Source organism: Arachis ipaensis, chromosome B1 (assembly GCF_059453495.1).
Source record: "Arachis ipaensis isolate K30076 ecotype BB chromosome B1, ASM5945349v1, whole genome shotgun sequence".
In the NCBI taxonomy this organism is placed as follows: Eukaryota; Viridiplantae; Streptophyta; class Magnoliopsida; order Fabales; family Fabaceae; genus Arachis; species Arachis ipaensis.
This window is the reverse complement of record NC_142436.1, coordinates 112461200-112473859: the sequence shown is the minus strand read 5'-3', so window position 1 is coordinate 112473859 and position 12660 is coordinate 112461200. Positions and strand designations below refer to the sequence as shown.

Here is a 12660-nt window from a genome sequence, read left to right as displayed (position 1 = left end):
CGTGTGACAGACGCAAAAGGATCAATGGATCCTATTCTAACATGATCGAGAACCGACAGATGATTAGCCGTGCGGTGACAGCGTGCGTAGAATATTTTCACTGAGAGGACGGGAAGTAGCCATTGACAACGGTGATGCCCAACATAAAGCTTTCCATGGAAAGGAGTATGAATGATTGGAAGAAGGCAATAGGAAAGCAGAGGTTCAGGAGGAACAAAGCATCTTCATACGCTTATCTGAAATTCCTACCAATGAATTACATAAGTATCTCTATCTTTATCTTATTTTATGTTTTATTTATCTTTAATTATCAATCCTCCATAACCATTTGAATCTGCCTGACTGAGATTTACAAGATGACCATAGCTTGCTTCAAGCCGACAGTCTCCATGTGATTCACGTTTGAGAGCTCCAAGTCTTTGGCACCATTGTTGATGATCACAATTTCGTGCACCAGTAAGTAATGACATAAGGGAGTTTACCATCGCGCTGTGCAAGCGCGGCACCCACAGCATGGTTTGACGCATCGCACATTATCTCAAATGGCAACGTCCAGTTGGGGCCTCTCACAATTGGTGCCGTGGTAAGAACTCTCCTTAGCTCTTCAAAAGCTTTTACACATTCACCATCAAACTCAAAATCCACATTTTTTTGGAGTAGGCGCAACAATGGCAAAGCAATCCTGCTGAAGTCCTTGATAAAGCGCCTATAAAATCCTGCATGTCCCAAAAACGAGCGGACCTCCCTCACGGATGAGGGGTGAGGCAAAGTGGTGATAACATCGACCTTGGCCGGGTCTACAGAAATGCCTTCATGAGATACTACATGTCCTAACACTATACTTTGTTGTACCATAAAGTGACATTTTTCAAAATTTAAGACAAGGTTAGTGTCAACACATCTAGCTAGGACCTTGGCCAAGCTCTCTAAACAAAAATTGAATGAAGTACCATAAACGCTGAAGTCGTCCATAAAGACTTCCAGGCAATTCTCCATTAGATGGGAGAAGACACTCGTCATGCGCCACTGAAAAGTAGCGGGTGCGTTACATAGTCCAAATGGCATCCTTTTATAGGCAAAGGTGCCAAACGGATAAGTAAACGTGGTCTTCTCCTGATCTTCAGGAGTAATATGTATCTGGAAGTAGCCAATAAATCCATCAAGAAAGCAGTAGTGAGATTTACCTGCCATGCGGTCTAGCATCTAATCGATGAAGGGTAAGGGGTAATGGTCCTTCCGTGTGGCGGCGTTCAATCTTCTGTAGTCAATACATACTCGCCACACATTTTGTACTCTTTTAGTGACCATTTCACCGTCGTCCTTCTCGACCGTTGTGATGCCCGACTTCTTGGGGACAACTTGAACCGGGCTCACCCACTCACTGTCGGAAATTGGGTATATGATATCCGCATCCAGTAATCGGGTGACCTCTTTCTTCACTACATTGAGGATGGTTGGGTTGAGCCTCCTTTGCGGTTGCCTAACCGGCTTAGCTCCATCTTGGAGAAATATCCTATGCATGCACTTGCGGGAGTCAATTCCCACAATATCCGCTAGGCTCCATCCTATTGCTTTCCTGTACTCTCTGAGAACATCTAGGAGCTTTCCCTCTTCTTCACTTGAGAGCTCACTAGCAATAATGACCGGAAACCTTTGGTTATCCTCTAAGAAAGCATACTTCAAATGAGATAGAAGGGGCTTCAATTCACTTTTTATCTCAAGTTGAGGTTCCTTTTCATCAATCTCATGGGATTTATTCTCGACAAATTCTTCATGTTCATCTTCTTGGTCATCCGTCTCCTCAACAATGGGGTAGCACAACTTGTCATTGTCTTCTTCTTGCACTTCCGCTACCACTTCATCAATCACATCACATCGTAGCACAGAATGTTCTTCGGGAGAATGTTTCATGGCTTCCTCTAAATTGAACTTGATAGTCTTGTCTCCAACCCCAAAGGAATATATACCGGTGAAGGCATCTAACTTGAATTTGGAGGTTTTGAGGAAGGGTCTACCAAGTAGAACGGAGGAGGAGCTTCTATTTTCTGTTGGAGGCATTTCAAGGATGTAAAAGTCAACCGGAAAAACCAAATTTTAATTGCCACGAGTACATCTTCCGCTATCCCCATCACTGTGATCACACTCTTATCGGCTAAGGCAAATCTCGCCGCCGACTTCTTTAACTGAGCTAAATTCAACCGCACATAGATAGAAAGTGGCATGATGCTTACACAAGCTTCCAAGTCACACATACAATCATGAAAAGTGTATCCACCAATACAACAAGACACTAAGCACGGTCCAGGGTCTCCACATTTTCTTGGAATAGGTTCCATCAAGGAAGAAATTGAACTACCCAAGGATAATGTCTCCAATTCTCTTATCCTATCCTTGTGTGTACACAAGTCTTTCAAAAATTTTGCATACTTTGGAATTTGTTGAATAGCATCAAGGAGTGGTATGGTTACCTCAACCTTTTTGAACACTTGAAGCATGTTCAATTCAAACTCCGGTGTCTTCTTCGCCTTCTTCATCAAGGGTGGACGGTTGTTGTAATTCACATTGGCTACCACAAGGGCATGTTCCTCTTGAATTTGATGGCATTGGTCGGTGTAATGTGTGGTGCTAGAGCACAAACCACAAATTCTAGGAGGCCTTCAAGTTGAGCAACCGGAGGTGGGGCTTGGACGGCTTGGATGGAGTAGTATTCCTTTTGATCCCTTTGGATTTGTGTAAGGAAGGTGGTCATATCCCCACGTGCCTTGGTTAGACTTGCTTCGGAGGGGGATGGTTCTACCACACCCTTGAGAGGATTACTTCTCACCCTTGTGTGTTGTGTAGCTTCGGCAACATCCTTTATCAAATTCCAAGCTTCTACCTCCGTCTTGTTTTTCGAAAGGGAACCGCGACTAGAAGCGGTGAGTAATCTTCTATCTTCCGCACAAAGACCTCCGGTAAAGTAGCTAATGAGCAAGTGAGTGGTCATTCCGTGGTGTGGACATGACTCCAATAGCCTCTTGAACCGAGACCAATACTCGTACAAACTCTCTTGGTCTCTTTGCATTATACCCGAAATCTCTTTCCGGATGTAGTCGGTCTTCTCCGGTGGGAAGAACTTATCAAGAACCTCTCTTCTCAAGAAATCCCAATTTGTCACAATCTCATCCGGTAGCGAGTAGAACCATGTTTTTGCTTGCGCTTCAAGAGAGAAAGGGAAGGCAAAAAACCATGATAGCTACCTCATCGGCTCCATGCCTTCGAGCCGTAGAACAAGCAACTTGAAAATCCTTCAAATGTCGGATGGGGTCTTGACCCGGCAACCCATGATACTTAGGATGTAGATTTATCAAGCTACTCTTCAACTCAAAGTTTGGATCAAGGTTAGGATACCTTGCTTGCAACGGTTGAAGTATGATATCCGGAGCTCCTTGCTCATGCAAAGTGATCCGGCGTGGCTCTGCCATGTGTGGCTCACCTGTAGGATGCAAAGATGTATTAGTAGTGTCAACAGAAGAATAGGAAGTAGCGGACTCCAAGTCACTCTCGGTGACGTCTAGTGATTCGGTATTTTCCTCAAGAGTACTAGGCGTATAGTCCAACCGCCGTCTAGCTTGCCGAGTGTGTAACAAAGCTCTTTCGATCTCAGGATCAAAATTGGCTAAGCTAGAATTCGGTTGAGACCGAGTCATCAAACTTGAAAGTCATAGCACAAATGCAAAAGAAATCTAAACTATAGCTAAGTATTGAGAGAAGTAAAATATCTACAATATTCATATATTCACATAACCAATATCAAGGCATATGTTGCAACCATTCCCCGGCAATGGCGCCAAAAATTTGATAGGCTCCCAAGGGTGTATTGGTAAAGATTTTCTCCAATAAAACCACGGTGCAAGTATAGCTCTACCAACAACAATCCTCGGGGGTCAAATTTAGAGAGGGATTTGGTTGTCACAAGTTCAACCCCAATAGAAATAACCGAAGTATTCAAATCTCGGGTCGTCTCACAAGGAATGGGCAAACATGTGCTTCAACATTGGTTAGAAATACGGGGTTGTGAGTTATGAGCATAAAAATAAATGGGAATCTTAACAAGCAAGTATTCTTAAATTGCAACAAACTAATTCAACTATCTAAGCAAAACATGAGCAATTCCAATGAACAAGCAACATTCCACTTAATTCTATTATAAACCAAGCAAGAAACTGTAACTAAAGCAAATAATTTGGGAAAATTGGTTTTCAAATATGAATAATAAAAGCAATTCTTGGCTAGGCATGGGAATTGGGGTCACGATCCTTGTCTAACAACCGTATCTTGACAATTATGAGGAACCAAGCTCATTAAGTCTACCCTCAAAGTCTTAAGTACGTGATATCTACTCCTAGACTTGAAGTACGTCAAATGGCTTTGATAACATCAACCCATAAGTCCCAACTACCTACTAATTGGATTAGTAGTGGGTTGGCATCAATGAGTATCAAATTGACCACCAAGGGCTCCCAAATCATCAAATCCATTAGACCCAATGACTCAAGTTTACCCAATTCGCTTGAACTAGGCCAAGAGTAAAGAAGACTACTCCATAATCAAAGTAAACAATACATCGAACACTAGGTAAGTGATGAGCGGATAATTTATACGCTTTTTGGCATTGTTTTTAGTATGTTTTTAGTAGGATCTAGTTACTTTTAGGGATGTTTTCATTAGTTTTTATGTTAAATTCACATTTCTGGACTTTACTATGAGTTTGTGTGTTTTTCTGTGATTTCAGGTATTTTCTGGCTGAAATTGAGGGACTTGAGCAGAAATCAGATTCAGAGGTTGAAAAAGGACTACTGATGCTGTTGGATTCTGACCTCCCTGCACTCAAAGTGGATTTTTTGGAGCTACAGAACTCGAAATGGCTCGCTTCCAATTGCGTTGGAAATTAGACATCCAGGGCTTTCCAGAAATATATAATAGTCCATACTTTGGCCTAGAATAGACGACGTAAACTGGCATTCAACGCCAGCTCTTTGCCCAAATCTGGCGTCCAGCGCCAGAAAAGGATCCAAAACCAGAGTTGAACGCCAGAAATGGATCAAAACCTGGCGTTCAACTCCACCAATGGCCTCTGCACGTGCTACACTTAAGCTCAGCCCAAACACACACCAGGTGGGCCCCGGAAGTGGATTTATGCATCAATTACTTACTCATGTAAACCCTAGTAGCTAGTTTATTATAAATAGGACCTCTTACTATTGTATTAGACATCTTTGGTCTCAGTTTTAATATTTTGATCATCTTAGGATCTTAGGATCATCTTTGAACGCATTGTTCTTAGACCAAGGGGGCTGGCCATCTCGGCCATGCCTGGACCTTCACTTATGTATTTTCAACGGTAGAGTTTCTACACTCCATAGATTAAGGTGTGGAGCTCTGCTGTTCTTCAAGGATTAATGCAAAGTACTACTGTTTTCTATTCAATTCTTCTTATTTCTCTTCTAAGATATCCATTCGCACCCAAGAACGTGATGAAGGTGATGATTATGTGTGACGCTCATCATCCTTCTCCCTTATGAACGCGTGCCTGACAAACACTTCTGTTCTACATGAAATAAGCTAGAATGAATATCTCTTAGATCTCTTAACCAGAATCTTCGTGGCGTAAGCTAGAATGATGGCGGCATTCAAGAGAATCCGGAAGGTCTAAACCTTGTCTGTGGTATTCCGAGTAGGATTCAATGATTGAATGACTCTGACGAGCTCCTAACTCGCGATTGCAGGGCGTTAGTGACAGACGCATAAGGATAGTAAATCCTATTCCAGCATGATCGAGAACCGACAGATGAATAGTCGTGCCATGACAGGGTGCGTGAGAATATTATTCACTGAGAGGATAAGATGAAGACATTGGCAAGGGTGATGCCTCCAGACGATTAGCCGTGCCGTGACAGGGCATTGGATCATTTTCCTGAGAGATGACCGAAAGTAGCCATTGACAGTGGTGATGTATCACATAAAGCCAGCCATGGAAAGGAGTGAGACTGATTGGATGAAGATAGCAGGAAAGCAGAGGTTCAGAGGAACGAAAGCATCTCCATTCGCTTATCTGAAATTCCTACCAATGATTACATAAGTATCTCTATCCCTATTCTATTATTTATTATTCAAAAACTCCATGATTATTTTATATCCGCCTGACTGAGATTTACAAGGTGACCATAGCTTGCTTCATACCAACAATCTCCGTGGGATTCGACCCTTACTCACGTAAGGTATTACTTGGACGACCCAGTGCACTTGCTGGTTAGTTGTATCGAAGTTGTGAACCATGGTATTGGCACCATGTTATTGGCGCCATTTCCAGGGGAAGAAAGAGCCATGAATTTTACATAATTAAAGTGTAATCACGATTACGCGTACCAAGTTGCTCACGTTGCCAGGGATTGTTCGAGCCTGGACATCACAATTTCGTGCACCAAGTTTTTGGCACCGTTGCCGGGGATTGTTCGAGTTTGGACAACTGATGGCTCATCTTGTTGCTCAGATTAGGTAATTTTCTTTTCGTTTTGTTTTCAAAAAAAAATTCTTTCAAAAATATTTCTAAAATTTTCTCATCTGTTTTCGAAAAAAATAAAAATGTTTTCAAAAATAAAATTTATTCAGAATTTTTAAGAATGAATTCTAGTGTTTCATGAAGCATGTGAAGCCTGGCTGGCTGTAAAGCCATGTCTAAATTCTTTTGGACTGAGGCTTCCAAACCATCAGAGGTAAGTTACATACTTGATAAATGATGAGCAGCAATTTGTTATCAAGAGCAATATACTCTAGTGTTAAATGCTGAAGCTTGGCTGGCCATTGGCCATGTCTAGTGTTTTGGACTGGAGGTTTCTTTGAAAGCTTGGCTGGCTAGTGAGCCATGTCTAATTCCTGGACTGAAGCTTTAGACTAAGAATGCAAGATTCCTGGAATTCATATTAAAAATTTTGGAATCCTTATTTTTCTCTTTCAATTAATTTTCGAAAAAAAAATCCAAAAAAAATTAGAAAATCGTAAAAATAAAAAAAAAAATATTTTTGTGTTTCTTGTTTGAGTCTTGAGTCATGTTATAAGTTTGGTGTCAATTGCATATGCATCTTACATTTTTCGAAAATTTCATGCATTCATAGTGTTCTTCATGATCTTCAAGTTGTTCTTGGTAAGTCTTCTTGTTTGATCTTGATGATTTTTTGTTTTGTGTCTTTTCATGTTTATCATATGCATTTTTGAATTCTTAGTGCCTAAGCATTAAAGAATTCTAAGTTTGGTGTCTTGCATGTTTTCTTTGCATTAAAAATTTTTCAAAATGGTGTCTATGATGTTCATCTTGACATTCATAGTGTTCTTGGTGTTCATCTTGACATTCATAGCATTCTTGCATGCATTCATTTTTTTGATCTAAAAAAATTTCATGCATTGCATAATTTTCATGTTTTTCATAAAAATTCAAAAAATCAAAAAAAATATCTTCCTCTTTTCTCTCATCAAATTCGAAAATTTGGGTTGACTTTTTCAAAAATTTTTAAAATCAAGTTGTTTCTTATGAGTCAAATCAAATTTTCAATTTGAAAATCTTATCTTTTTCAAAATCTTTTTCAAAAATCAAATCTTTTTCAAAATTCTTAGTTATTTTCGAAAATTCCAAAAATATTTTTCAAAAATCTTTTTCTTATTTTTAGACCAAATTTTAGAAAATAACATAATCAATTAATGTTTTGATTCAAAAATTTGAAGTTTGTTACTTGCTTGTTAAGAAAGATTCAAACTTTAAGTTCTAGAATCATATCTTGTGATTTCTTATGAATCAAGTCATTAATTGTGATTTTAAAAATCAAATCTTTTTCAAAACTAATTTCAATCATATCTTTTCAAAAATATCTTCTTATCTTTTTCTAAAATATGATTTCAAAATATCTTCTCTAACTTCCTAACTTCTTATCTTTTCAAAATTGGTTTTCAAAATTTGTTTCAACTAACTAACTAACTTTTTGTTTGTTTCTTAACTTTTTCAAAACCACCTAACTAATTCTCTCTTTCTAATTTTTGAAAATATCTCCCCCTTTTTCAAAAATTTCTTTTTAATTAACTAATTATTTTTATTTTTATTTCTGATTTCAAAAAAATTTCGAAAAAAAAATACTAAACATTTTTCAAAAACTATTTTCAAAAATCACTAACTCTTTTTCAAAATAATTTTCGAAAATTTTCCCTCCCCCATCTTACTCTATTTATTCATTCATATCCTAACATCTCATCTCACATCTCTAGCCTCCTCACAGTTGTGTTTCTTCCATTATATTACATTCTTTGTCTCCCCCTCTTCTTCTACTCACACAGGGATCCCTATACTGTGGTATAAAGGATCTCTATTATTATCATTATTTTTCTGTGCCTTCTTCTTTGTCATATGAGCAGGAGCAAGGATAAGAACATTCTTGTGGAAGCAGATCCAGAACCTGAAAGGACTCTGAAGATAAAATTAAGAGAAGCTAAATTACAACAATCCAGAGATAATCTTTCAGAAATTTTCGAACAGGAAGAGGAGATGGCAGCCGAAAATAATAATAATGTAAGGAAGATGCTTGGTGACTTTACTGCACCTAATTCCAATTTACATGGAAGAAGCATCTCCATTCCTGCCATTGGAGCAAACAACTTTGAGCTGAAACCTCAATTAGTTTCTCTGATGCAGCAGAACTGCAAGTTTCATGGACTTCCATCTGAAGATCCTTTTCAGTTCTTAACTGAATTCTTGTAGATATGTGATACTGTTAAGACTAATGGAGTAGATCCTGAAGTCTACAGGCTCATGCTTTTCCCCTTTGCTGTAAGAGACAGAGCTAGATTATGGTTGGACTCTCAACCTAAAGACAGCCTGAACTCGTGGGATAAGCTGGTCACGGCTTTCTTAGCCAAGTACTTTCCTCCTCAAAAGCTGAGCAAGCTTAGAGCTAATGTTCAAACCTTCAGACAGAAAGAAGGTGAATCCCTCTATGAAGCTTGGGAAAGATACAAACAGTTGACCAAAAAGTGTCCTTCTGACATGCTTTCAGAATGGACCATCCTGGATATATTCTATGATGGTTTATCTGAGCTATCAAAGATGTCACTGGACACTTCTGCAGGTGGATCCATTCACCTAAAGAAAACGCCTGCAGAAGCTCAAGAACTCATTGACATGGTTGCTAATAACCAGTTCATGTACACTTCTGAAAGGAATCCTGTGAGTAATGGGACGCCTATGAAGAATGGAGTTCTTGAAGTTGATACTCTGAATGTCATATTGGCTCAGAATAAAATATTGACTCAGCAAGTCAATATGATCTCTCAGAGTTTGCATGGAATGCAAGCTGCATCCAACAGTACTCAAGAGGCATCTTCTGAAGAAGAAGCCTATGATCCTGAGAACCCTGCAATAGCAGAGGTAAATTACTTAGGTGAACCTTATGGAAACACCTATAACTCAACATGGAGAAATCATCCAAATTTCTCATGGAAGGATCAAAAGCCTCAACAAGGCTTTAATAATGGTGGAAGAAACAGATTTAGCAATAGCAAGCCTTTTCCATCATCAACTCAGCAACAGACAGAGAAATCTGAACAAAATACTTCTAATTTAGCAAATTTAGTCTCTGATCTGTCCAAGGCCACTGTAAGTTTCATGAATGAAACAAGGTCTTCCATTAGAAACTTGGAAGCACAAGTGGGCCAGCAGAGTAAAAGGATCACTGAAATCCCTCCTAGTACTCTCCCAAGCAATACAGAAGAGAATCCAAAAAGAGAGTGCAAGGCCATTGACATAAGCACCTTGGCCGAACCTGTGAGGAGAGGAGAGGACGTGAATCCCAAGGGGGAAGACCTCCTGGGACATCCAGTGATCAATAAAGAGCTTCCCTCTGAGGAACCAAAGGACTCTGAGGCTCATCTAGAGACCATAGAGATTCCATTGAACTTCCTTATGCCCTTCATGAGCTCTGATGAGTATTCCTCTTCTGAAGAGAATGAGGATGTTACTGATGAGCAAACTGCCAAGTTTCTTGGTGCAATCATGAAGCTGAATGCCAAATTATTTGGCATTGATACTTGGGAAGTTGAACCTCCCTTGTTCATCAATGAACTGAGTGATCTGGATCAACTGACATTACCTCAGAAGAGACAGGATCCTGGAAAGTTCATAATACCATGTACCATAGGCACTATGATCTTTAAAGCTCTGTGTGACCTTGGTTCAGGAATAAACCTCATGCCCCTCTCTGTAATAGAGAAACTGGGAATCTATGGGGTGCAAGCTGCTAAAATCTCACTAGAGATGGCAGACAGCTCAAGAAAACAGGCTTATGGACAAGTAGAAGATGTATTAGTAAAGGTTGAGGGCCTTTACATACCTACTGATTTCATAGTCCTGGATACTGGAAAGGAAGAGGATGAATCCATCATCCTAGGAAGACCTTTCCTGGCCACAGCAAGAGCTGTGATTGATGTTGACAGAGGTGAAATAGTCCTTCAATGGAATGAGGACTCCCTTGTGTTTAAAACTCAAGGATCTCCCTCTACAACTATGGAGAGGAAGCAGAAAAAGCTTCTCTCCAAGCAGAGTCAACCAAAGCCCCACAGTCAAACTCTAAGTTTGGTGTTGGGAGGCCACAACCAAACTCTAAGTTTGGTGTTGAACTCCCATATCCAAACTCTAAGTTTGGTGTTGGAGAGTTTCAACAAAGCTCTGCACATCTGTGAGGCTCCATGAGAGCCCACTGTCAAGCTATTGACATTAAAGAAGCGCTTGTTGGGAGGCAACCCAATGTTTATCTAATTCTTATTTTTATTGTTTTTCATGTTTTCTTAGGTTCATGATCATGTGGAGTCACAAAATAAATATAAAAATTGAAAACGGAATCAAAAACAGCAGAAGAAAAATCACACCCTGGAGGAGCATCTGTCTGGCGTTCAGCGCCAGAACAGAGCATGGTTCTGGCGCTGAACGCCCAAAATGGGCAGCTTCTAGGTGCTGAATGCCAGAACAAGCATGGTTCTGGTGTTCAAACACCAGAAATGGCACACAAATGGGCGTTGAACGCCCAAAATGGCCACCAACCTGGCGCTGAACGCCCAGAGTTGGGTACAAAGGCATTTTTACATGCCTAATGGGTGCAGGGATGTAAATGCCTTGACACCTCAGGATCCACTCAGGATCTGTGGACCCCACAGGATCCACTCAAGATCTGTGGACCCCACAGGATCCCCACCTACCTCCACTCACTTCTTCTCACCACTCTCTTTCACACAACCCCATAAACACTCTTCCCCAAAAACCCTTCACCAATCACCTCAAACTCTCTTCCCCATCACCTCTTCACCACTCACATCCATCCACTCTTCCCCATAAAACTACCTCATAAACTCCACCTACCTTCAAAATTCAAAACCAATTTCCCACCCAAACCCACCCATATGGCCGAACCTTAACCCCCCCTCCCTTCCCTATATAAAGCCCTCTATTCTTCATCAAATTCACACAACACACCCCTCTACACCCTTCTTGGCCGAAACCACATCTCCCTCTCCCTCTCCATATTTCTTCTTCTTCTTCTTCTTCTATTCTTTTGTTTATTGCTCGAGGGCGAGCAATATTCTAAGTTTGGTGTGGTAAAAGCATAGCTTTTTTTGTTTTTCCATTACCATTGATGGCATCTAAGACCGAAGAATCCTCTAGAAGAGGGAAAGGGAAGATAAAAGCTTCCACATCCGAGTCATGGGAGATGGAAAGGTTCATCTCCAAAGCCCATCAAGACCACTTCTATGATGTTGTGGCCAAAAAGAAGGTGGTCCCTGAGGTCCCTTTTAAACTCAAAAGAAATGAGTATCCGGAGATCCGACATGAAATTCAAAGAAGAGGTTTGGAAGTTCTAACAAATCCCATCCAACAAGTCGGCATCCTAATGGTTCAAGAGTTCTATGCCAATACATGGATCACCAAGAACCATGATCAAAGTAAGAACCCGGATCCAAAGAACTATGTTACAATGGTTCGGGGGAAATACTTAGATTTTAGTCCGGAAAATGTGAGGTTGGCGTTCAACTTGCCATACATGGAAGAGAACGCACGCCCCTACACAAGGAGAGTCAACTTTGATCAAAGGTTGGACCAAGTCCTTATGGACATATGTGTAGAAGGAGCTCAATGGAAGGTTGACTCCAAAGGCAAGCCGGTTCAACTAAGAAGATTGGACCTCAAGCCTATAGCTAGAGGATGGTTGGAGTTCATTCAATGCTCAATCATTCCCACTAGCAACCGGTCTGAAGTTACTATAGACCGGGCCATCATGATCCATAGCATCATGATTGGAGAAGAGGTGGAAGTTCATGAGATTATACCTCAAGAACTCTACAAGGTGGCTGACAAGTCCTCCACTATGGCAAGGTTAGCCTTCCCTCACCTCATTTGCCATCTATGTTACTCAGCTGGAGCTTTCATAGAAGGAGACATTCCTATTAAGGAAGAGAAGCCCATCACTAAGAAAAAGATGGAGCAAGCAAGAGAGCCCATTCATGGAGCTCAAGAGGCGCAAGAAGCTCACCACCATGAGATCCCGGAGATGCCTCAAATGCACTTTCCTCCACAAAATTATTGGGAGCAAA

The 12660-nt window shown here is 40.5% G+C and overlaps 1 non-coding gene across 1 annotated transcript; it reads right to left on the bottom strand.

Moving 5' to 3' along the window:
• Positions 1-8965: 8965 nt before the first annotated feature.
• LOC148577957 (small nucleolar RNA R71) lies at positions 8966-9073 on the bottom strand. Its single transcript, XR_015903570.1, has one exon. It is a non-coding gene; the product is annotated as a small nucleolar RNA R71 (small nucleolar RNA).
• Between the last annotated feature and the right edge of the window lie 3587 nt (positions 9074-12660).